The sequence below is a fragment of the Alligator sinensis genome, unplaced genomic scaffold (genome assembly GCF_000455745.1).
Source record: "Alligator sinensis unplaced genomic scaffold, ASM45574v1 scaffold865_1, whole genome shotgun sequence".
NCBI lineage: Eukaryota > Metazoa > Chordata > Crocodylia > Alligatoridae > Alligator > Alligator sinensis.
This window is the reverse complement of record NW_005842146.1, coordinates 1177647-1203498: the sequence shown is the minus strand read 5'-3', so window position 1 is coordinate 1203498 and position 25852 is coordinate 1177647. Positions and strand designations below refer to the sequence as shown.

At 41.5% G+C, this 25852-nt stretch overlaps 1 long non-coding RNA gene across 1 annotated transcript in view; it reads left to right on the top strand.

The window, feature by feature from the left end:
• The window catches only part of LOC102376373, a 39969-nt gene extending 32514 nt beyond the window's left edge, over positions 1-7455 (top strand). The window contains exons 2-3 of the long non-coding RNA XR_324051.1: positions 5693-5784; positions 7435-7455. This is a non-coding gene — a long non-coding RNA (uncharacterized LOC102376373). The remainder of the gene's footprint in view (positions 1-5692; positions 5785-7434) is intronic.
• Positions 7456-25852: the final 18397 nt, after the last annotated feature.

The window sequence follows — 25852 nt, the reverse complement described above, 5'->3', positions numbered from 1 at the left end:
GGGGGGGGGGGGGGGGGGGGGGAGAGAGGGAAGCACACACCAGGAGATCCCAGTGTCAAAAAAAAATGCAGCAGAAAAAAGCAGGGAGGTACATATGGTGGCAGCATGCACTGCCTGAAACTGAAGCTTGGCCAACTGAACCTATGCTCTAGCTGCCAGCCAGGCTCCCTGCTTCTGGATCGCTGCTGCTGGAGTCCTGGAAGGCCCCCAGGACCTTAGGTAAAGCTGCTGAGGCCAGCCTGGGTGCTGGCCACTGCCTCTCCTACCCCACCCAGGGCAACATGCCTCACAACAGAGCATGTGTCCATGGCATTCCTCAGAGACAAGTAGCATGTCCCTGGGAAATGCACATGCCTGCACATCTGGATCCGGCCCATTATGTCATCTGTGGTAAGACCCTAATATAGTTGGATCTTTGAGACCTTTTTGTATGACATCTGTAGGCCTATTTATTATATACTAGACTATTGTCAGGTTAGTCTAACCTGAATGATTGAAACACATTGCAAAAGGATGGCCATTCACTTCTAAATCAGGAAATGCAGGCATATGCCTGCAGTGACTCAGACTTGAAGTCAGGGGATGCTAGAGTGAGCCTTCCCTTCTTTCCACAGTACTGAGTTTAGAGGGGGGGGTGGTGACCAGGATCCAGCAGGATGATATAATTAGGGAGGGGTTTAAATCCCCACCCTGGCCTGCACAGTCATTAGCCTGGGTGTGCCTGAAGGGGGAGGGGGAACCAGCCTTCACCAGGCTTTTTCTGGCTTGCCACTCAAGGGGCAGAGAGTGTTGCCAAACCGTGGCCCCTGGCTAGTATTCTGAGTCAAAGGGGGAGTGGGGAGAGAAGGAGGACTGCGTGTGTGGAGTGCTACATCTGTTGATGATACTGAACTTTTCAATCTCTCTCTCCCTACTCCTTCAATACTTGCTGCAGCAAACTGCTGGGCACTCATAGGTCCCATGCATTGAAACCAGGTTATTTCTCACTCCTCTCTCTGTCCCCTCTTGAACACTGTCAGATTGTGGCCTTTGGAGCAAGCAAGCCAGCAGGAAGCTTATCAGAACAAACAGCTTATCAGCTCATCAAGGAAACAAAGCTTCTGTCATTAGTTCAAGCTCTTCTTAAACAGCTTTTTTCAAGGCATTTAAGGAAGAAGGGAGGGACATTACCAGCTGACCTGATGATTAGTTCCAGAAAGCCTTAAGTGGACACTGTTATGTCTGTCTTTGTTCCAGTAAAATTGGATACACACACACATACACATCTCAGCATTAGCTGGTATGGAGGTAACATTGCCAGAAGCTGGTTAGGGTCCTTGCTGTAGGAAAAAAGGGACCCCTGCTTGTGCAGTGAGTGAGGGGAGGGTGGAACAGGGAAAGCTAGGCAGACACTACTGCGCTTGAAGTCTCCATCTCCTTCTCAGCCAGCTGGAGCTCCAGGTAGGGAGGAGAGGGGCAGGACCAGCCCTGCTCTCTGGAGCAGACAGCCCAGCCCAGCCCAGCCCAGCCCAGCCCAGCTCAGGGATGAAAAACATGTTGGGATGCTGGGGAACTCTGATTTAACATCAACTAGGAAGGGACCTGGGACAGAAGTTGCATAAACTTTTTTGACCAAAAGCAGTGAAGTCTATATTCAAACAGGTTTATCTTAAACCAGTTTGGGCCATTTTGAAACTAGTTTATGTACACTGAACTTATGTTTTTTTACAAGTTTAACCAGTTTCTGATCACTTAAACCAGTGTATGTGCAACTTCCAGTGTATGTCCCTAGCTTGAATGGTTAAATTCAGTTACTGACATCCAAATTTGAACACTGATCTAGCTATGGCATGAGCAAGCACGACTCAAAGTTATACCTGAGTCACTCTGTCTTTGCTGGCACTTTGCATTCATGTGTATGGCACTTACAGATCACCTGCTTCTTTTCACAGTAAGTTGAACCATTCTGGATTTCTTCTAGGTGAAAGTAGGATAACTATTCTCTCTAGTCCCTGTTGCCAGACTGCGGAAGTGGGTAAAGGGTGAAGGGAACACTCTTGGTCAGGGCTGCTGCAGCACTTCAGCTGGCACTGGGGACTAGTGTCCCCAGACACCAACTGGCCAGGGCTGAGAAGTTCCTGAGGGCAAGTAGTCCTGCTCACCAGGACGCCAGGGCAGGGCAAGAACTGCTTACCAGGAAACCTTTTTCTATTGCTGAGGCCAGCACAGGTGTTGCCGCAGCCTCTATGCCTCCCTGGCTGAAGATCCAGGAGGAACTGGGCAGGGTTAGTTTCCCCAAAATGGTACAATTTGCCTAGCACCAAAATGCACATTCAAGCACATGTGCTGAGGCACAAATCTCTGACACAAATGCATCCTGCTGCTATTTGTGCCACTGCAGGCATACATCCCTACATGTGTGGATGTGCCCCAAGAACTAATACCAAACTTTCTGCTAAACAACAACTAGCAGGGGAAAGAAAAAGCAGCTTACTGCTGATTGAAGTGTGTTAAACTAATATGTTGGTTTGTAAAGAAAAAAATTGATAAAATAAAGGAAGAAAAATTATCAGAAAAAATGTTGATTTGGATGTATCAAGTCATTGAACAGTCTTCTAGAGCAAACAGTGAAACCCTCTAATGGTATGAAACTAAACTGCACAAACCACTAAAAAGTTTATATATACTATATACTATATACAGTATAATACTATATACTGCATGACAAAATCTTGTATTGGGAACGCATGTCTTGGATAATCTAATATGTCTTTCCCATCTCTAATTTCCATGCTATGACAGCTCTCATCCTAAGTGCACAGGAGAATTTAGGTCTTACATTCATTGTTATAGCAAGCCATAAATCTGTTGATCAAACCTCAAGATGCCAATACTAATATCAGTAAGTAAGCTGTGAAATCAATACAACTCTATCAAAATAATGACATCTTTCAAAGTCAGCAACAAATCAGTAAATGTGACATGATAACCAGTTCTTGTGCATATTTTTTACAAGAAAGGGTAACAAAGCCAATAATCTTATGATCAGAACCCTATTACCGGCTGCATCTAGGACAACTTACAAGGAATGTAATGTGAATTCTACAGAGGTGTCTTAGATTTTCCTCATCTTATGAAATGCATAACTTAATATATTTTGTTAAAATATAAGTTCAGCTACACTGCCTACTTCAAATCCAAAACAAGCATCTCTTTCTTGAGAGAATGTTTGATTTTTCATTCTCTATTCATTGACTAATACACAAATAAATAGAATATATCAAAGTGGTATGCTGCTCAAAACAAAAATATAAAAAATGGCCTGTGGCAAACACCAAGTAGAACAGAACTGGATTTTTCCTTGAGATTTAGAAATGTTTAGTAATGCTTTTCTTTCTACTAATCCTTTTACCCACTTTGCAGGATTAAACCAATAATTATATGTTGTTTGCAGAGTTCCAACCCATACCAAAAATTTGTTGAAGTTTTAAGAGAAAAATCTGTCTTCTGCAATTGTAAAGGTTCAACCAGTACTAACTAGTTTATTTATAAGTATAAATGTAAAGTTTAATTAAAGCCCCCCCCCTCCAAATAAATGATAGCCAGTCCTTTTGGGGTAAAAATACCTACTTGAAATGGTTCACACTGAACATTTCTGAAGAAACGCAGTCCAACTTGTGCATAGCTGAACTGATTCTCAAAAGAGAGAAAAAGAAGAAGAAAAGGGGCTTGAAAACGGTAAACTTTACTGAGAAATCATAAGATTAAGAAGTTTTTAATTTGTTAGGGAATATAATGGATGTAGGGGGAGTTGCTTAGCCTTCACAATGCATTTTGAACATATCTGTTATTGAAGGAAAGGTGATTTAGCAGTTAGTCAGTAATTGAGTACGAAGAGAATATGATTAGCCAATCAATAATTTACGACCTAGTCTGTCCATAAACCATTTCACTATTAGTGTGTAAATGAATTTTGAAAGTGCTCATGCTAATTCAATTTAGTTCTTATGCAGCATTCTGTTAAATCATAATTTTTCCTCCTCTTGTAATGAACTAAAATCTATTTTAATGGAAAAAGTTCTGCTATACAAAAAGAGAGAACAAAAAAGGCTGTATAGAATATGATTTGCCTGCAAAATAAGGTTTGGAAGGTTAAACTACTTGAAGCTCAAAATTAATGTTGAATCTTTTAATATTGAAGGATAAAAATCTTTACAAATATACACTTTACTACAACATACCTGCAATGGGGCCCCTCCCCCATTACTAGAGGGTGTGAACATCTGGGATAGCTTTTGGATCTCCCCCGGGCCCAGCATGCTTTCTCCTTCTACTGTTCCCTCCCACCTTTCCTTTTTCCATGACTTTGCTTCTTTTTCCCTTCAACGTGGGAAATAAATTTATGTGGGCTGAAAAAAAAAGGCTGCTGACCCCTATATGTTTGCATTTATGATTACAAACCAAAACATATTGCCCCTACTTTTCTCCATGTGCCCAGCTGCATTCTGACACTGCTCTTCAAACAGACTGTAGCATTGGCAGAGTGAGCAAAAACTTTGGTGGGAGGGGATGAGCATGCATGCCCGCCCAGCAGGTAAGTCTGCGGGGGAAGAGGCAGAGGGGGAGGAGAATGGGCCATGGGGTGGAGAGAGTGGAACTGGGGCAGGGACAGGCCCTGCACAGCTGTGGCAGGCATAGGACAGAGCCCTGGCTCATCAAGGAGGCATGGGGAGAGGGTGGTGGCTCCCTCCGCTGCACATCCCCTGGGAGGGCTTGGGAGTGGGCGTGTGCTCCTGGATCTGTGCAGGGCAAGGCAGGCTGCCACTGTGGGCTGCATCTGGGGCTACATAGGCTCTTCCTGGCAGGGGCTGGACCACAATGAGCTTGAGGCAGGTGGCAGCAGTGTTGGGAGGAGGAGTCGGGAGGGGCTACAGTGAATTTTGGACTGGCTGCAGCCTCCCACCCATGACCCCCTCCAAGTGCTACTGCCACCCAGCCCGAGCACAGCCTGGCCTAGCCCCTCCCCCACCAGGAAGAGCCCAGCACAGCCCTAGCCCCAGCCTGAAGCAGCAGCCTGCCGTACCCCATGCAGATCCAGGGGCACACACTCCCCATGCCTCCCAGGGTGCTCATAGCAGCAGGAGCCATGACCCCAATATGAACTGCTTGCAGCTAAATCCTTTGCTCTGCCGTGGCTATGCAGCACCTGCCCCTCCCCTAGCCCCAGCCCCAACCCCTACCTCACCACTGTGCATATGCCCCTCCCCACCCATGCTGCAGCCACCGGAAGCCCACAGCCAGGCTGCCATTTAGGCCTTCCACTGCCCTGTATTTGTTGGGGGGGGTCTAAATCCCATTAACCCTCCTCCCCACCCCTTCCACCGCCTATGCATTGTAGGTGGAGATTTATATAACATTGCAAGGTCCCATGTTTACTGTGATCAGAATCAGCCATAGGTATTATTATTTATTCTGGGTACAGTGATATTCTGATTTGGTTGCAGGAACATGTTCTATTGCTTATTTAGGCATTTCAGCTGTCAACTTCTGTCAGTCCATGTTTCGGTTTACGTGCTCAGCTGCATAAATTAATATGCTTACATATAGATGTTAAGTGCTAATTTTAACATGGTTTAATATGTGACAAACCTATATTACAATCTTATTTGATACAAATAAACTTATTTTTTTTAACATGGTATTTAAAACACAGGTGGAAAGCCATTGTAGACATGACCTGAATCCTGCTTTCCAAAGCCAGAGCATCGGTGCTAAAGAATTTAGCACAACGTCTGAACAAAACAGGTGAAGGAGCCCAACAGAAGTGCAGAAAAACCCCTAGCATGTTCTCTACAGTAAAAAAGCTACTTGATTCTCCTATATCCTTATAGTTAAAATACATGTTCTTTTTCATTTTTTTAATTTCATTTTATTCCTAGCTTGTGCTGGGAATGGATTCCTAACTTTTCTACAGTGTTCTATTAGAGTTTTATAATTCCAAAGCCATATAATACCTAGTAAAGTAAAATGAATGCTAGCTTCAATCACTTCTGAATCATGAATTAGGACTATATGTCCATTTAAATAGGGCTGATAGCTACTGCACTGATGTTTTTGATATAAGCTCACTGGAATCAATGGTAATATTTATAATAACATATATGGACATAGCTTCAGGGAACCTATAACCCTGGTTTTAGTAAAAATAGAAAACAAGGTCAACAGGGTGACATCAAGGTTTACATGCTCTAGAACAGTGGTTCTCAACTAGGGGTCTGCCAGGTCCATCCTGGTGCAGGGAGGAACTGCCTCCCAGCATGGGGCTGAGACAAATCCCAAAGAAGGGGTAGGAGTTATGGGGCCACCCCACTTGCCCTATAGACTCCATCTTGTGGGTGGTTCTGTGGGCAGGTGAAGCTCTGAGCTGCTGCTGCTCAAGTGAGTGGGGACCACCGAGCCCTGAGCCCCACTGCACCCACGGCCATGTGGGTAGGGCTGAGAAGCTGGGCAGTTGTTGTGGCACAGGTGGGCCATGGAGCTTTTATAACATGGCGGCTGGGGGGGGAGTGGGGGTGGATAGGGCGCAGCTTAGGAAGCAAAAGTTTGAGAAGCCCTGCTCAGAAGTATGCAAGAAGTAAGAATTCTCATGGGCGATATCTTTTATTGGACCAACAAGAATTCTTCACTTAAGTGTGCATTGGCATTTTAGAATATAGCACACTAAAATGTAAAGAAAGTCCCGAAGCTCTTAACAAACACCTTTTCCAGAAAACACTTACACTATTTCTACTAACAGTGGATTTTAAAAGAAACAACCAAAGCAAAGATTCTATACCCACTGACTTCCAATGATAACCAGGTAGTCTATTGTCATTTTTGTCATTTTTACCATTAATAAACTCCCTATTATTTTCTCTTTTTCTCTACTATTTTCTTTTTTTAAATGATGCAAAGTTATTAATTTCACTGAGGATAAGAAGTTGTCCACAGTTTTGGATAAAGTTTAATGTAAATTAAAACTGTTAAGAGATGCTAAACTCTAACTGATCCTTGGTAGATTTACCTGCTATGCAAAATAACATACCAGGCACCTGTGAGGTGGGAAGGAGGACCTGTGTTAGAGAAAGATTTTTTTAAAGTTAGTATTCCCTGGTTGTATACCATCCAAGTTACCTAATTTGTTATATTTATATTTGCATTATTTATTTCAAACAATTTGGAAAAACTGTTATGATATGATAAAAAATGATTGGCTTTTAGAATTAATTGGAGGATTTGATTGGCTTAGCTTTATTCTTAAAGGAGGAAATCTCCAAGAAGATCATGACCAGAGAAGTCCTATTGTCCCCATTGAGTTCAGCTCCAACTGGCTTGATGGATGTTAGTGTGCAGAGTGTTATGGGGGTCAGTGGATCTATGATTACTCAATAAAAGTTTGCCTCCTCTCATAAACAGATGGAATATGGGGCCTGCACAACATCTTTCTTTTGCTTTTGGATGAAGATTTTATATCTCCTAACACTTCCTCAGAGCTGAGAACATTTATTCAACTGCGGCTTGAGACTAGGTTCCACACTTTGTGATTTCTCAAATGGTCTTGCATTATTTATGGGCTGCCATCAGTCAGGAGAATGAAATACTGGACAGTGAACAGCAAAAAATGTAGGACTGAGTCCTGACCTAAAGAGTAGAAGGCAGAAGGTCTGCAAACTGATGAATAGTATAAAGGAAATAACATGAATTAAAGTTTTTGTAAAGCAAAAAATAAGGATTTTTGCCCGCTATTCTTTATTTAGGAATTAATTCACAGAATGTAAGGAAGCTTTTGCTCAAAACAACAGAATACTTTTCTCTTTTGATTTATATGCCCTTTGCTGGCTCTAAAGGAGGAAACGATTAAAGTAATATAATGAAACATAGAACACAATGGAAAATACTCCAAGGCAGAGAGTGAAAGTAACCCACTAGGGCATATGAATAAGAACATACATTAAATGATCTGAGTCTGCCTGACCATCTTCTGCTGGTGACAGACAGGTTTTGGAATTAGTACCAACATAACTTTGTTCTTGCACATTTTTAATTGAATACACTCATAGATTCATCGATTGTAAGGCCGGAAAGGACCTCGGAAGATCATAGGGTCCAGCCCCCTGCACTCAGCAGGAAAGATAACTGGGGGTCAGGTGACCCCAGCAAGGTGACTGTCTAATCTCCTCTTGAAGATTGCCAGGGTAGGTGATTGCACCACCTCTGAAGGGAGCTTGTTCCATGGTCTGGACACCCTGACTGTGAAGAAGTTTTTCCTAATGTTGAGCCTGAATCAATCTTCCAGGAGTTTGTGGCCATTACTCCTGGTTTTCCCCTCTGGTGAACAGTTGCTCACTGAGCCCTTGTTGTAGTCCCCCAGTGTAGTGATAAGCTGCTACCAGGTCCCCTCTCAGCTTTCTTTTCCTCAGGCTGAAGAGTCCTAGATCCCTCAGCATTTCCTCATATGGCTTGTCTTTTAAGGCTCTGATCATATGGGTGACTCTTCTTTGGACTCTCTCAAGCTTGTCCACATCCTTGTTGAAGTGTGGTGCCCAGAACTGGACTCAGTACTCCAGCTGTAATCTCACCAGTGCTGAATTTTGGCAAAAAAAAAACACCTCTTTATTTTTGCTGGAGCTGCATCGACTGATGCATGCCAGAGTATTATTTGCCCTATTGGCTACAGCATTACACTGCAGGCTAATATTCATACTGTGGTCTATTATTACCCTCAGGTCCCTTTCATTCATGGTGCTAGTCAGTTTGGTGCTGCCAAGCCTGTAGGTGTGTTGGAGGTTGCTTGTCCTGAGGTGGAGCACTTTACATTTCTCAATGTTGAACTTCATCAGATTCTGATTCACCCAACTTGCTAGCATGACCACACTTCCCCATAACTTGGTGTCATCTGCAAACTTGGCCAGTGAGCACTTCACCCCCATATCCAAATCATTAATAAAGATGTTGAAAAGTACAGGACCAAGCACCAAACCCTGTGGGACACCACTGTCCACTTCTCACCAGGATGACACAGATCCATTCACTACAACTCTCTGGGTTCTATTCTGCAGCCAGTTTATCACCCATCTGACTGTCTTGGAGTTAAGTCCACAATCTTCCAGTTTCTTGTGTGGATATTGTGGGATACTAGATTAAAGGCCTTTTGAAAGTCAAGGTATATAATGTCAACCTGCTCTCTCCTGTCCATGTGGTGAGTTACCTGGTCATAGAAGGAGATGAGGTTGGTAAGGCAAGACCTGACCACAATGAAGCCACACTGGCTGTAATTCAGAATCTTACCTTCTGCAAGCTTATCGCAGATAGATTCCTTGATTAACATTAAATAATTCTTTTCATAAAAAGAATTTTGGGGCCACTTAGGTATCTGGGTCTGCATACAGTTCAGGACTGGGACCAAATATTGTGGGATAGCCATATTCACAACTGAGGTGATACAAGATCCTTTCAGGGGTGCCATTCTGCCCCCGCTACCAAGGCTGTGCTTCTCTATTTCCAAGAGATACTGAGTTGGATGGAACTGAAGGTGTCTAAAGTAAAAAACAATGCAACTCTATGGAGAGGATAGAGCTCTATTGGGATACAGAGGAGGTGTCTACCTCTCCTTCCTGGTAACAGGCTAGAGCACAGACTGTCTGTCAGAAAAAGTTAAAGAGGGGTGCCTTGAGTCTAAACAGTTTGAGAACCACTAGACTGGACTGATGTCTGTTATAGACATTGAAAAATATAAATATGTCAAGACATGTAATAAGTGCTAGGTTGGCAGAGATCAAGAATTGAGCCAACAATCTCCACAACTGAAACATAAGCTGGAGCTAAATGATAAGGGTCATAAAGTGTAAAGTATAACAGACACATATGCATGTACCAAGCATGGGGGAGGGGTTGGGACACTTTTAACAAAATTATGTAACCTAATGAAAACAAGAAGGACTAATGGAATAGGGATTTGATTGAGAGATTCAAATTTGTAAGTGAAAACTGATTTCTCATTCACTTTTTACATTGCCTATTAATATGAGGAAAAGTGAAATAAAACTCCCAGGAAACAGTATATCATTTAAAAAACAGTCAATCTGTGATATCTGTTAGTCTCATAGGGTACCTTTAAATCATAGTATGCCAGTATTTAAATTTAAGCTGAATATTATTATGGCCATTAGTAATTATGCTTGTAATTATTCAAGCTACAAATAAAGTAAGAATATTACTTTTATTATCCCAACATACTTTTGTGGCTCAAATGTATTGCCCTCTGAATTCTAATTACTCCATCACTGAAAAATATAATACAATTGTTATTAATATAACAAAATATATTGCTGCCTAAGTATAACTAGGAGACAGACAATAAGTTAATGTATGTTTAATAGATATTTTTAATAAGTTTAATATTGAATGCTGTTTTGCAGCAGCATATTCTTGTCAAAAGACAGGATGAAAATAAGAATTTTAATTAAAAAAAGACATTTAATTTATTATTTCTTGATCTGTAAAGTGGGGATTTTAAAAAAGGCATCCACAGCTCAATGCATGAGGTAGATTCATAGATTCATAGATGTTAGGGTTGGAAGGGCCCTCAATAGATCATTGAGTCCGGCCCCCTGCATAGGCAGGAAAGGGTGCTGGGTCTAGATGACCCCAGCTAGATGCATATCTAACCTCCTCTTGAAGAACCCCAGGGTAGGGGAGAGCACCACCTCCCTTGGGAGCCCATTCCAGACCTTGGTCACTTGAACTGTGAAGAAGTTCTTCCTAATGTCCAGTCCAGGTACTACAAAACTTTATGCTGTAGCAGTGATGAAGCAGATAAGTATATCAATTTCACTGAGCAGTTGCAGGGTGGAATATATTTCATTTTGGAAATACAATATGCTGGGGTTTCCAAAACCAAATTTTATGAAATTGTTGATTAAAAAATATTTTATTAAATATTTCCCATCCACTGGGAATCCTACTTTCCAATCAACTCTTCTGCAGAATAACAAAAACACGACAGTAAAAGCAAAAATACAGAGTTCTCATGCCTCATTCATAAAAAGAAGCAAATAATGGTTGTGTTTTCCAAGCATGGGAGCCTCCTATCAGATTCATTACCATCATGAGTCATAAAAAGGCTTCTATGGAATGTGTAACCTGCCTGTGGTCTAAGGAAATATTTCTCTTCCCCAACACAAATTCCATATTCTCCTGAGATAGCCTGAGTTACTCTGCTTTCCTAGATGTTAACTGAAGCTTCCATTTCTCCCTACTCTGTGGTTATACCCTGTGGGAGAAGGTGAAAATATTGAATAAATTATTGTATTTTAGGTGGAAGTTTTTAGTTTTGCCAGTTCATAAATTGAACATATGATCCAAGATCTTCCCTATCCTTCCTTATTTGTTTGTGGATACCAGTGGATCATTGGTAGAAACAGTAGATGCATGCTAGTGTTTTCTTTGCTTTAACTGTAGATTGTATGATACTCAACTATCAGTTCCAAGAACTTGCAAAAAGCTTGCATGTATTTCGGGTTCAGAAGAATTAATATTTACTGGGCATGTCTACATGTGCACATTTACTGCACAATAACCAAAATTACTGCACAGTATGGCTTCATGTCTACATGTGCATGCTGGTACTGCACAGTAAATATGATGACTTACACAAACTTGAGTTTAAATTTGACACCTGCATCATTGGTCCATTGGTATCCACCTGCTGAAACCTACTCTAATCAGCTACAGAAATTTGTTTATTCTGCAGTTCCTATGCATTAACCAGTAATGTCTGTTTTCAGGTGGAAGTGCTGAACCAAAATGTAGGCAAAAACTGGGGATTATTTACAGTATAGTCATACCATTAATGAAAAGAACTCATCAATGCCATACATAAGTGTCACTATGTAAATAAAACTTGAACAATCCCTCTGAATAGTTAAAACTCATGTATGCAAATTTTGTGTTCAGGCTACAGTTTTTTCTGCCAAAAATTCTTACCTTGGGTCACTACATAGAAAGCAGAAAAAGATTTTCATAGATTCATAGATGTTATGTGTTGGAACCCAAAGGCTTCTGGGCCCAGCTCAATAGGCAGGAAACCAATATTTGTGTTTGCTGCATGCTTATTCTTAGCTCCAACCACCTGCAACCCAGCAGAAATTTGACAGACAGGTCACCCTGACCATGACCTGTCCCTGGCAAAGGAAAAGAAGAAGTCTGGGAGGACCCTGGTCAGATGACCAAAGGTGAAACTGGAATTGGGCTGACCAAAATATGACATTTGGCTGGGGAGAAAAGGGAAATTATCAATAGAAAACAAACCCCTAACTAAGAATAAATTTGCATGTAGCTACTAGAAAATTCCAGTTACAGATAATCATATATGGCAAGTGGAAATAGGCTTATCAATATGCTTTGTAGGAAAGAGTTTATGCTAATGTACTAATGATAACGCAGTAACAATAAGGTATATACGAGAAAAAGTTGGAACCCCTCCTCGGAACACTCTTGATGAAAGCCTGAAGAGATCCTGTCATCGATCCAAAATCCTGTCTCAACATCAGACGTGGGAGCCAGGAGTCCCCCAAACAAGACTTCATGGCCTGATCAACCAGCGAAGTTTTGTTCACAACATTTTGGGGTTGTAAGCATCTGCTTTAACTAGCTACAAACCTATGTTTTTTAAACTGCTACTGCTACTTCAATGTTAATTAGAAGTGTATCTGTTAGCGTTCAATAAACTTGCTTTTAGTTTAGGACAACCATATCTTAGTCTCCTTGCCTGGTATAAGACCTATGATAATGTCATATAGATGCAACATAGGGGCTGGAAGGGACCTCTTGAGATCATTAAGTCCAACCCCCCTGTGCTTGGGCAGGAAAGACTGCTGCGGTCAGATGACCCCAGCAAAGTGAGCATCCCAATGTTTTTTGAAGATATCCAGAGTAGGTGATTTTACCACCTCTGGGAGGAGTCTATTCCAGATGCTGGACATCTGAGTTGTAAAGAAGTTTTTCTTTACATTTAATCTGAAATGGTCTTGCAGCAATTTATGACCGGTAGTTCTAGTCCTCCCCCGGGGAGTCCTGGTGAACATATGTTCCCCAGTCCCTGATATGCTTCCCTTATATATTTATAGGCTGCCACCAAGTTCCCTCTGTGTCTTCTCTTCTCTAGGCTGAACAGACACTTGTCTCTCAGCCTCTCATTGTATAACCTGCTTTAACCATATGCGTAGCCCTCCTTTGGACTCTCTCAAACCTCTCCACATACTTACTGAAGTGTATGCCCAGAATTGGATGCAATACTTCAGCTATGGCCTCACCACAGCCGAATTAAGCAGAAGGATGACATCCTTAGTTTTGTTTGAGATGCATCGATAGATACATGCTAAGGTTTTGTTTGCTATACCTGTAAATTGTATGATACTCACCTATCAGTTCCAAGAACTTGCAAAAAGCTTGCATATATTTAGGGTTCAGAAGAACTTATATTTACTGGGCATGTCTACATGTGCACATTTACTGTACAGTAACCAAAATTACTGAACAGTATGGGTGCATGTCTACATGTGCATGCTGGTACCGCACAGTAAATATGATGACTTATACAAACTTGGGTGTAAATTTGATACCTGCATCATATAGGTATCAAATTTACACCCAATTAGATCTGCACAGTAACGTATATGTAGATGCCTTACTGTGCAATAACACTGTGTGTGTTGACTGACTTGGGACTAAGTCAAGTTAGTCAACATACAGTGTTGATGTGCTTTAACACCTGCATGTGTAGACACTGGCTTATTCCCACTTACTGCATAGTAATTTACCAAGCTGTAAATTTAAGCCTGTGTAAAGGCATGTGTAGACACAGCCACTAAGTCTGAATGAATTCTATGTGAAATTCAACTGAAACCTAGGCATTGTGACTGTTGTGAGGGCAAACTGAGTTCTGCCTTGCTTCTTTTCAAAACTTTAAGCCAGGATCCCCACATCCGCTTACCTCCCCAATAATTTTATTTTTAAGATTTTCCTTGATTTTTACTAGATTAAAATATCTTTCTTATTTCTCTTAAATTACTTAATCTTTCTTATTTTTTCCTCCCCTTTCTTTTCTACCTCATAGTTCCAAGTCTTTCTGTCCCTCTGGTGTTTACTGATTTTCCATGCATTTATTTCCATAAGTGCTAACTTATACAAATCACCATTGTTATCTTTGGCAGGGGGAGGGGAGAGAGGAGAGCATGTGGGAGGGGAGAGATGTAGTTAAAAGGAGACCTTGGAAAATCCATGCTATTTCTATGACTCACCAGTAGAAATGCCATAAGAAATCAAGATCCCTAAATGATTCTGCATTTATTTCATCTTGAATAAGGAACAGTAAAATTTGGGGGAGGGGGAAGCGTACAAAGGAAATTGCATGTTATGAATGTCAGTGAGAAAGTCTTCATAACCTTTTCAGGATATTCTGGACATTGAATTTCAGGAGTCAAATTCCTTATGGCACCTTAAAAAGCTGGTCTAACCAGCTAACCAAGCAGAATAAATATAAGATCAAATTAATCAAAATAAGTCCAAATCAAAATATCATTTTGGAAATGAAACAAATCTAAGGAGAGCTTTTCAAAAACATAGCAAAAAGTCATTTCCATTGCCCCATTAAGGAAGAATCCTTTTAACTCCTTTCAAAAGGATACATAAAATTGTATCCAGAGAAAAGAATGCTGAACTTATTTAGAAAGAAACACACGTTGGGAAAGCTTAGCAAATATTGGGCAATTAGAGGAACACAAAAGGAAAAGGAACTAATTCAAAGCATTGCATAGAACTATGAAATATGTGGAAGAATTCTTCCATGAAATTCAATTAGAATTGTAAATGGATTTAAGTATCTCTCTGAAAGGATAAATAAAAGAACTGCCCTGTATATCAGCATAGTGGGACAACAGCACTTGCTTCATAAATATGAAAGCCATGACATATGTAATTTGAAGACAGCTATATACAGTAACTAAATGAAATTGTGAAAAATGCATACCAGCTAATAGACTCATTCATTTGGGAGGTATGAATTTAAAGACATTGTAAATTATAGGGCTTGTGAAATAATCAGAACACAGATAATCACAGGAAGGGACAATGAAACTAATTTTACAGTTGCCTACATTTAAGAGGTTTTGACACTATACCAATATAAGGAAATACTCGTAATAGAAAGATAGCTGAACACTAGGGGTGTGTGAAGCAGGCCCTATTTGATTCAGATTCGGCCTGAATCAGGGACAGTGATTTGATTAGTTGATTTGGATGACTGTCCCTGATTCAATGTAGTCAAATCCAAATCTGAAGAGTCGATGCTAATTAGGAGAACCAGTGACTCGGCCATAGCTTTAAAAGTTTTTTCTACATACCTCGAGGTACCAGCACGGCTTGTGACCGCTGTGATGCTGGGGTGGATGGAGTGTCCCACAGGAGGGGGTGTGAGGGTGGGGGGGAGGGCTCCATGTGCTCAGCAATGAACCTAGAAGTGGACCAGAAGTACTTCTTGTCCACTTCCAGGTCTGCCAGGGATATACCCCTGGCTCAGCAAGCAGCCACAGGAGGACCCTGGGTGCCTCCCTCAGACCCAGGAGGCACCAGTCGCTAAGCCAGAAGGGCACGCCTCCCCCCTCCCCACTGCTGCACGCTCCCCAGTGGAACTGGAAGTGGACAGAAGTGTTTCTGGTCCACTTCTGGGTCTGCTGTCAAATATGCTGGGGAGTCCCCATGCTTGTTTGGGACACTCCATGTGCCCCACCATCGCAGTATTCATGAGCCCCTACTACCCAGAGGTATGTAGCAAAAACACTTAAAGCTCTCTCTGTGTCCAAATCTCTGAATCTTTCTGAATCTCTCCGAATCAATTTGGAGGGTTCCAATTCGATTCAGAGAAATTAAAGGGTCCTCTGATTCAATCTAGATTTGGTGACTCAGCCAATGAATTGGGCCAAATCTCAACCAAATTGAATCAGGGGCTGAAGCTTCGCACACCCTACTGAATACCAATGAAGAGAGAGAACTTTTGCCATTATGACTTACAGCAGGTCTCTGAACTGAATAATGAATATCTGAAAAAGGAGTAAATAACTGGTATATCTTCATTTGTACCAAGGCTTTTGCCAAGTTAGGCAGTTAAAGGTCAGTTAAAGGTGAGATTTTTCCACACTTTTAATTGACTAAATTTACTTCACCAAAACTTTTAAGTATGGACTGTGTCTCTGAAAGCAACAGGGAACTGAGGGCTGACAGGAAAGCAATAGAATCTGGAACTTGCCAACCCTGAAAGCTGTGCCCACACAAGAGTAGGGGAAGCTATATTGGTATGAATGTGCTTATTTCAGTACAGTTTATTCCTATATGGGAATTCTAGTATAGTGGTATCCACACACAAGGGCCACATACAGACATTACACTTTTACCAATATAAGTGATCAAAAACTGGTTTAAACCCATAACAGAAGAGAAGTTTGGGACACAAAGACTGATTTTAAAATGGTGAAACTCAGTCTAAGATAGGCAGCCTGCATGTGCCCCCCACCAAAGGGTGAATGTGTTTTTCTGTAAACTATGCCACTTATAGAAAACTTCATAACTTAGACAGATTCCACTTTGGGCTTTTCAATGTCTGTATCTAGCCAAGGACTGTACTGATAAAAATATCTTGTCAAAATAAAATTGCATCCTGATCAAAATTGTCATACAAACTGGGCCTAGTTTCAGGATGTTAGACCACCCTCTTTCAGCAGATTGTTGAATACATCAGTGATCTGATATGAACAATTGTACACAAAGTCTTTCAGATCTATCTTATAACAGTGGGTGCATCTACATGTGCAATAATACAAAGAAATAAACTCCAGAGCAGTTCGAGCCAGAGTAAACTATTCCTGGGTCCAGCATTTACACATGCACTTGGGACAGCAGCAATTTAAGTTGGGGTGGAGCAAGCCCGGGCTCTCAGGGTGCATGGGGGAGGGGGGGGGAAGCCTTGGGATCCAGGTGGTGGCACTGGGCAGCAGAGGGTCTGACTGAGGTATGTAGGTGCTAAAGTGCAGAGCTGTGAGGCTAGGTGGTAGGCAGGAGTCTGGACCCCTGCTGGCTGGGCTGACCAGACACAATTTTATGCCCATGGTCAGCATCTATGTGTACATATAAATCATAGTAAAATACTCCACTATAAGATAGTACTGTCCCTGACACAACTTTCTTATGGTGGAGTTAATTAGTAGGCCTGTACGAGTAGGCAGCTATTCGATTCAGCTTTGGATCTGGCCACTTTGGATGCCAGTGATCTGATCCAGAGCTCCATACCGGGTTCCCACTTCAATCTGGCTGAAGTGGTTCTGAAGCTTCAGAGCTGCCTCAGAGATCCAGCCATAGGGTATAATGGGGAATCAATCAAATATCTATAACTTTGTTCAGTGGAACCGTCTGTGCAAAATGTACTGAGAAATCCATCTTCTTCAAACTAGGGATTTGGGCTTCTATTCCTAGGTCTGCCACTGGCCCCAGAACCCAAAAGTCCTGAACCTATCTCCTTGACATCTGGCAGGCTTTGTGGCTGGAGCAGGGGCTAGTATCCCTGCAGCTTTCACCCTGCTGCACCTTAACACACACAGTATCACCTGTGTCATGAATTTTGCTTGTTTTTGTTTGACTTGGATAAAACTTGCAGCAGTGGTAGCCCCATCCATGAGAATGTGATGGGCCTATGGTGCCCTGCACCTCTAGCTGCTGACAGGCAAAACTCATGGCATGGGTGCTTGTGCAGCTGACTGTTTCTGTCTTGAGGCAGTTGATTGTCTGTATTGATTCTTTCCTCTCCTTAGTCTGTGGTTTTGTAGGTGTTAATCATTGTTAATTAACTCATTAACACCTAATTAACACCTACTAAACCACAGACTAAGGACAAGAAATAATCAATACTGACAATCAACTGCCCCAAGACAGAGACAGTCAGCTGCACAAGCACCCATGTCACGAGTTTTGCCTGTCAGCAGTTAGAGGTGCAGGGACCCCTAACCCAGAACCCCTGCACCTATCTCCTTGACAGCTGGCAGACTTTGTGGCCACAGCAGGGGCTAGCAGGCCTGCAGCTTTCATCCTGCTGCGCCTTAACACACACAAGGTCACCCATGTCATGAGTTTTGCTTATCCACAGCTTGAGATGCAGTTCCCCCCAAACTCCTGCACCTATCTCCTTGAAATGTGGAAGGCTTTGTGGCCTCAGAAGGTGCTACCACCCCTGTAGTTTTCAGCCCACTGCACCTTAACACACATGGGGTTATCTATGTCATACGTTTTGCCTGTCAGCAGCTTGAGGTGCAGTTGCCCCCAAACCCCTGCACCTATCTTCTTGAAACTTGGTACACTTCATGGCCTCATCATGGGCTACCAGCCCTGCAGTTTTCACCCCCCTGTGGTGTAACACATGCACACAACATGAGTTTTTCTTTCAAGAATTTGGGGTGCAGTACCTACAGTGATCTTCCAATAAAGTCAAATCAGTGAATTGAACTTGTTCAGTGATATTTCATGGGTGTGAGCTGGTAGTTTCACATTTAACTAATACTTTTCAACCAAAAGAAACCCAGAGATTTGCTGATAGCATTTGAGCAGAGTGATTCCTTACATGTCCTTGATATGCAGTCACTTAGAGGAGAGGGATAAAACAAACTGTTTAAATACCTTACAGCAACACTGTTAGTTTAGGTCAGTAGTGAAGAATATTGTATTTGAATCTGATATAGGCATCGACATCATGCAAAATACCTTTTGTTAGAGGCTAAACTAGTGGCACAAGTTTCCACTATCTCCTCTTGGCTTAAGGATTAACAAAGGCTAGACTTGCAAAGGAAACATGAGTCTTTTATATGACAGGGAAATAATATTGATATGGTTTCTTATAATAGTGTCCAACATTGGACCAAAGAAGGATCCTCTCCATTCCATAAATTAAGTGGGAATTTTACAGGCATAACTTTTTTGTTTTTAAATTAGGTTGCTTATATTGAAATACTCATATATTTTTAGAAGGCTAAGGGGTAGTTAGCCACATTAGTATAACCTTTCCTGCCTTCTTCCTAGCTTTAAAGGCTACTTGCCAACCCTGAAACCCTGTTTCTGCAAACAACAATGATGTAAAACAAATCACATGTTCTTCCAAACAAATTTCCTAACGTGAATTTTTCAATGGAATTATATTCTTCTCATACAATAAACACATATATTCATACTGTGGTCATTAAAATTGGATTATAAACAATGATTGTGGTAAATGGTCAGTGGAGAAAAAAACAAAACAGTAAAGTAGATCATAATCCAAAACTCAATGGAGTGAATAGAAGACTTACCACTGATTTAACTGGGTTGTGGATCAGAACCCGAAATACATTTGGTAGAGAGATATAAATGAGATAGGAGATGGTACATACTGTAACCACAACACTAGAAATTGTGGTCCAAAAGCCTGTGCCGTATGCTTATCTTACACAATAAAATGGGTAAAATGAGCATTGGGTACTATATCTTTTATAGTATTTCAGATTTGCCTCACGTTCCCTGGTAACATTTGGATTTAAAGTTCTATATGAAAACCACAGATTCATAACAGTGAATAATGATTAAAATGATCATTGTGTAAACATATGTATAAGCAGGGTGAAAGGTCAGAATACTAGGGAAAAAACCACATTATTTGAATAAATAACTAAATCAAAACAGAAAAATAAGTGCCATAAAAATGACCTTACTGTTTGCTTTTCACATGACTGAAAAGCTCGAAGTTTACTGTAATTTTCTGCATTTATATGGAAATTAAGAAAGCCCAGTGACTGAATGTATTGTTGCTTTCTGCTCTGACATACTGACCCTTGCCTCTTCACTGCTATGCGCTTCAGTCCCAGATGATTCTAACATTTTATTCAAAATGAGATTGTAGTAATGGAACTCCCCATACACAAACCTGAATAAATATCAAACTTTTAAACTACCATGCAACATCTCTGGTGCAGTTGATTTAACTAAATTGATTAAAATATATATGCCCATATGTCTAGAGGCTATAATGTATAGATAGAATAAGGAGGAGGAAGAAGTGAAATCTGGTATATGAAGAATTTAGGGGTTATGTTATGTTAGTTAAGTTTAGTGATGGTAATGCACTAATCTCTCCCTGCTGAATAGAAATGCAGGGGTACATGAATTCAGGTTGATACTGACTCCTGGAGAAAGACTTTTCTATTATAAAATGAAACTGTATTCATCCTTCTGTCTGTAAAAGATGCATTTAACTCTCTTCCCTCAAAGCACTGGCCAGCTATATCAGTAGAAAATATTGACACTGTAGTCAAACTATATCTGAAGCAGTATTAGAGTTACTATGAAAGCTAGACTGCAACAAATGTATTTAGATGCCTAAAGAAAATTGGTTGATTTGTAAAGAAGGATCATCTCCATTCCATAAATTAAATGAGAATTTTACAGGCATGACTGTTTTGTTTTTAAATTAGGTTGCTTATTTTGAAATACTCATATATATTTTTGAAGGCTATCTTTAAAGCTAAGAGGTAGCCATATTAGTATTATCTTCCCTGTCTTCTTCCCAGCTTTAAGGCTAGCATTTCTGCAAACAACGATGTAAAATAAATCACGTATTCTTCCAAGCAAGTTTCCCAACATGAATTATTCAGTGGAAATTATATTTTTCTCATACAATAAACACATATTTGTACTGCGGTCATTAAACCTGGATTATCAACAATGACTGTGGTAAATAATCAGTGGAGAAAAAACCAAAACAATAAAGTGGAAAAGAGCATAATCCAAAACTCAATGGAGTGAATGGGAGCCCTACCAATGATAAAACTGGGCTGTGGATCAGAACCCGAAATACATTTGGTAGAGAGATATAAATGAGATAGGAGGTGGTACATACTGTGACCACAACACTAGAAACTGTGGTCCATTGTGCTTATCTTACACAATGAAATGGGTAAAATGAGCACATGGTACCATATCCTTTATAGCCAAGAGTGCATGAAACTCAAACAGAAGTCAACAGAAATAATCTTATATACTAGATAGATATCTAACTATACTTTTCCTTTACCATGGGCAGCTACTATGCCAAAATGCAATGATAGAAAATTAAATTTTAAGCCCAAACTAATTTTAATAAAATAAGCTACATTTTCTAGTATTGTCATCTAAAGCAAAGCAGAACAAAATTACTTAGAAAAATCTTAAAACACGCTAAAAGCTCCCTAATTTTTCCAACTCTCCCTATCTCCATAATCTGTAATCATTTTTTAAATCATCAGCCCAATGATTTAATCATACAGTTCCTTCTGTTTTCTTCTTCCAACCAGGGAACAGAAAAGTACTATTATACAAAGTGATACCATGCCAATGCAATGTTTAATCATGCCAAAACAAATGCTGAAATTAACAGTTTGCAAAGATAACCCATACATTCAAATTTACTTGCATATCCCTGAATCCAGGAAAGCACTTAAGTGTCTACTTAGCTTTAAGCATATTAGTAGTCAGATCAGCCTCTCAGGGGGTTGGGTTTTTTTGTTTTTTATTTGGGGGATGAGGGGATGGATCAGTAATGTAAAGCTGATGCTGCACTACTAAAATACATAATATTTTAAACAAAATAATCATATTTTTAAGAAATGAGAGTTCAACAGTTTGGAAAAGAAAATAATAGGCAAATTCATTGAATTAATTTTCTCAGTTTTTGTAGCAGGTGTTCAAGAATTCTACCAATTCCTTTCTTTTTCTAATGTTTACTGGCTTTTCAAGGATCCCTTTGCAGAAATAAGTCGAAGAACAGGTTCTGGTTCTATGCTGCCAATTCAGTGAGCTTTACAGAATTCAAAATTCTTCTTCACTCCAATAGGAGGATCATGTCTACTCACAAAATGTTTTAGTGTATTAAGAAGTAGTGTCAGTGGGCGTGTATAGATGACATGAGCATCAATGTTGAGTGCCTGAAAATTTTAACCCAGCTTTTTTTTGGTGCAGTGCGTTTGTCTTTGCACAACACAGTGTTTGTGTTTTATGACACGGAGCTTTCAAGTAAATTAAGTCTCCTGGGTCATTCCTCACACATTTCACTAAGGAGAGTCAAATACCAATCTACTCCCCGTAATGTCTTTCCTAATGTATTACAGCAGGAGGCACATATAAACCAGCCTCCCCTGTCCCCACCCCCAGCCTCTCACTGGGAGTCTCCCCTGGGCACAGTGACCCCAAAAACCTTGTCACTTGTCGGTCTGGTCTCTCTTTGTCAGTACTCAATCCCAAAGACCCCATCACAATCCCCATTCCAAAGATAAACCTCATGAATCCTCCCCTCCCATTCCTTTCCCTTCTCATCCCACCATGTACAAATATATGTGCTTTTCTTTTATTTAGTATATAACTGCTATGATATCATAACATGTTCAGGGTTTAGAGTTGCAGGTGGGTGTTTGTTGCCACCCGGTTGACTGGTGAGTGCTGTCAATGATGTTGGTGGTAGCAGCAAGCTGGTGAGCTCTTCTGCCTTTTTTTTGTTGTGGTGTTTTTGGACTACATTTCCTAGCTTTTCCAAGCTCATTGATCTTCATATAGTTTCATATGGCACCTCCCATTGGAACCCTCCCATTCACTGCCCAGGTTCCACTGTCAATCTTTGTGTAGTGTGAGATATGGCTTTTGGAGGTGTGTTGTGAAATGTTTTATAAATGTTTTTGAAATGTTTTTGAAAATGTGGTTTGCTGTTTGTCTTGGTCCCCCACCTGCCTAGCCTGCTAAGAGCTATAGCTAATCTTCTTGCTCACGTGGGGGGAGCGGGGGAGGGGCACATTCAGATGTAGGTGATGGTGCATAATGCCGCCCTCCCCCAAATCACTGACAGTCTGGAAGCAGCAAGCCCCTAACCCAGTCTACTTTTCCTCCTCCATCCCCTGACCATCCTCCATTCTGCCTCCGATCTGCAACACTGCACACCCTTGTATACAGACACAGATTTAAAATGTAAATGAATTTATTTGAACATAACCAAGAGAAAGAACAAAACACTTCTAGGTGTTGTTCTCAGCAATATATCTGGCCAGACAATCACGCAGAGGGGCCGCCTGACCAGCCTTTCCTTGAGGGTATCTTTTCAGCTGCTGCTGTCCGAACACATCTCTGTTGTCTGGCTGCTGCCTATTGTGCTTCTTCTTCCCATAACTCTTTGAAAACCTCTCCGCTGCTCTCACAGATATTGTGCAGCACGTGGTATGCAACTACAAAGGCTGTGATATTTTCTGGCTCCATATCGAGCTGGCACATAAGTGCCCTCCATCTTCCTTTCAGTTGGCCAAATGCACATGCTGTGGATTTTCCAGGTGGATAATTTTGTTTAAAGCGATCTCCTTTAGTAGCTGGAATACCTCACAAGTTGCCAGCCCAACCATGCAGGCAGCCATGCCAAACTGGTTCGTGATGTAGTGGAAGCTGGATGGGCTGGCCAGTTTCACGATAGCCATTTCAACCCTCTTATCTGGTGGGATGACCTGATGCATGTTAGTGTCCTGCCTTGTGATGTGGCACCCCAGCATTGCGACAACATGATAGAATGTCTGCCTTTTAATTTGGAACATCTCCAACCATTTCTGGTCATTCCAAGTGGTCATCATGATTTGCCTCCACCAGTGCAAGCTGTTCTCATGAGCCTACACCATGTGGATTCTGGTCTTCCTTAGGTTTCTTAACAGGGCCCGGTCATCTTACCTTCTTTGCTTTCCTTGGGGTATTCCAAGTCCTCTTAGTACCTGTATCTTCTTCTTCTTCTTATGATTGCTGTTAAAGAAGGAACATACCTTGCCACTAAATACTCTATCATCATTCCTATCTTTCTCAAGCATTGCAGGAGTAATCCCCAGGTAAATGGAACTTGCAGAAGCAGTACTGTCACTTCTTCCTCCTTCTCTTTCTCCTGCAAACCCATGTCCTCCATATTTTCCATGATGCAATACTCTTCACTGTGTTATTCTCCATTGTCATGTATTTCATCCTCATTCTCCATTTCTCATCTGTCTGCACCAAGTGGGGGGCAGGGACTGTAGGGTGTTCTGTGGTCTGGAGCTTGGTGTAGCGGCTTTTTCAACACTTCACCCTGGCACCCTGGGGCATTGGGGCTTTTGCACATCCTTTCATTCTGAGCTTAGCAGCCACCGGTGTTCTGATCTAATCAAGTTTGCAAACAAAAGATGTCTTGCCTACTCCTTTCCTGTTAGGCTACTCATAACTTTTGCCACCTCAGGGAAAACAGGCTGTGCTTCTGCAATAAAATTATTTTGCCCAACCAGCCAGGTGGGTATTGATTTTTGCAACATTCCGGGCCATTGAGCAGCCATCCTAAAGTACAATGGCGTTATTTAGCCCATGCTCAACCCCATCACCTAGTCTTTGTTGGTAAACCAGGTGTTTCACCACCTTTGGGTGTTTTGACACTTACAGGTAATGACTTCACAATTCTTGGAATGTTACCAAACCAACCTGCAAACACAGCCTGAATATAAAGGCGTTCCCCACCCCCCCCAAATATTTTGCCAGTCCCCTCTCATGGATTGCTTTTGCTGTTGACCATGAACTGCTTTGCCATGTCTTGGAAAACCAAGGCCAGCAGTATGAAGCTGATGTCCCCAGGAGGCTGATACTTCCAACACCCATGGACCCAACTGGACCTGGGAAGAACTGGAGGACTTAATCAACATTTGGTTGGACCAAAGGATCATAGACAGGCTGGAAAGTAGGAGGAATAAGCCTGTTTATGTTGAGATAGCACAAGGCATGTCAGTGTGAGGGCACAATCATGAATGGACCCAGGTCCAGTGCAAGATCCAGTCCCTGAGATCAGCATTTTACTGAGCCAAAGATGCAAACTTTTGTTCTGGGGCAGGTTGCACTATTGCTCCCTTCTTTCACAAGCTGTTCATCATTCTCTCCAAGGATGCAGGCGACAACTCGGGTATGCACACTTTCAGCACTAGGGTTGGGAAGGAGGAGGAGGTGGTGGAGGAGGAGGCAGCAGCAGCCCCTCCTGAGGGTGAAAGCATAACCATGTCTCAGCTGTATGCAGACTGCTCCCTGATGACCATAAGTAGCAGGAATAACCATCAGTCACCATACATTTATTGCCATTTAGTCCCTCTGTTCCATGGACTAGCACAGATGATAAAGCAGAGGAGGTGGAGGGTCAGGAAGAAACCCATGATTCTGATACATCATCTACTGCTACCAAGACCCAAGAACATGCTGGACCTGGTAAGTCTCTTGTAATGCACCTCTTGCTCCTGCCAGGCATTCCCGGGTTCATGCTGGTTAGGTTTAGGGGGGGCAACAGTCCCCTCACTATCCTATTATCAAGCGACTGTTGTTGTAAATAAGCACATAAAGAAATAGGTAATGAATGCATACTAAAGTAAATACATACATTATTAAGAATTATGAATTGTCTTTACACACTGTAATATTTGAATTGTTTATGGCCACTAATACTGTTAGGGCTTCTCTTCTGTCTACTTGAATTGTTGCCCAAGTTCTGCAAGTTCATTTTGTATTATTCTCACCCTCCTTCTGGTTGCTGGCCACAAGTACTGCTGAGGCTTCTCTTCTGTGTACTATTTGAATCATGGAGACTTTAATTGAGGCTTTAGCCTGAGCACCAGATCAAGTGTGGTAAGAGTTGCACAAGTTCTGCAGATCCAGTTCATATTATTCTAGCCCTCCTCCTAGTTGCTGGCCATGTTTGCTCATGAGTATA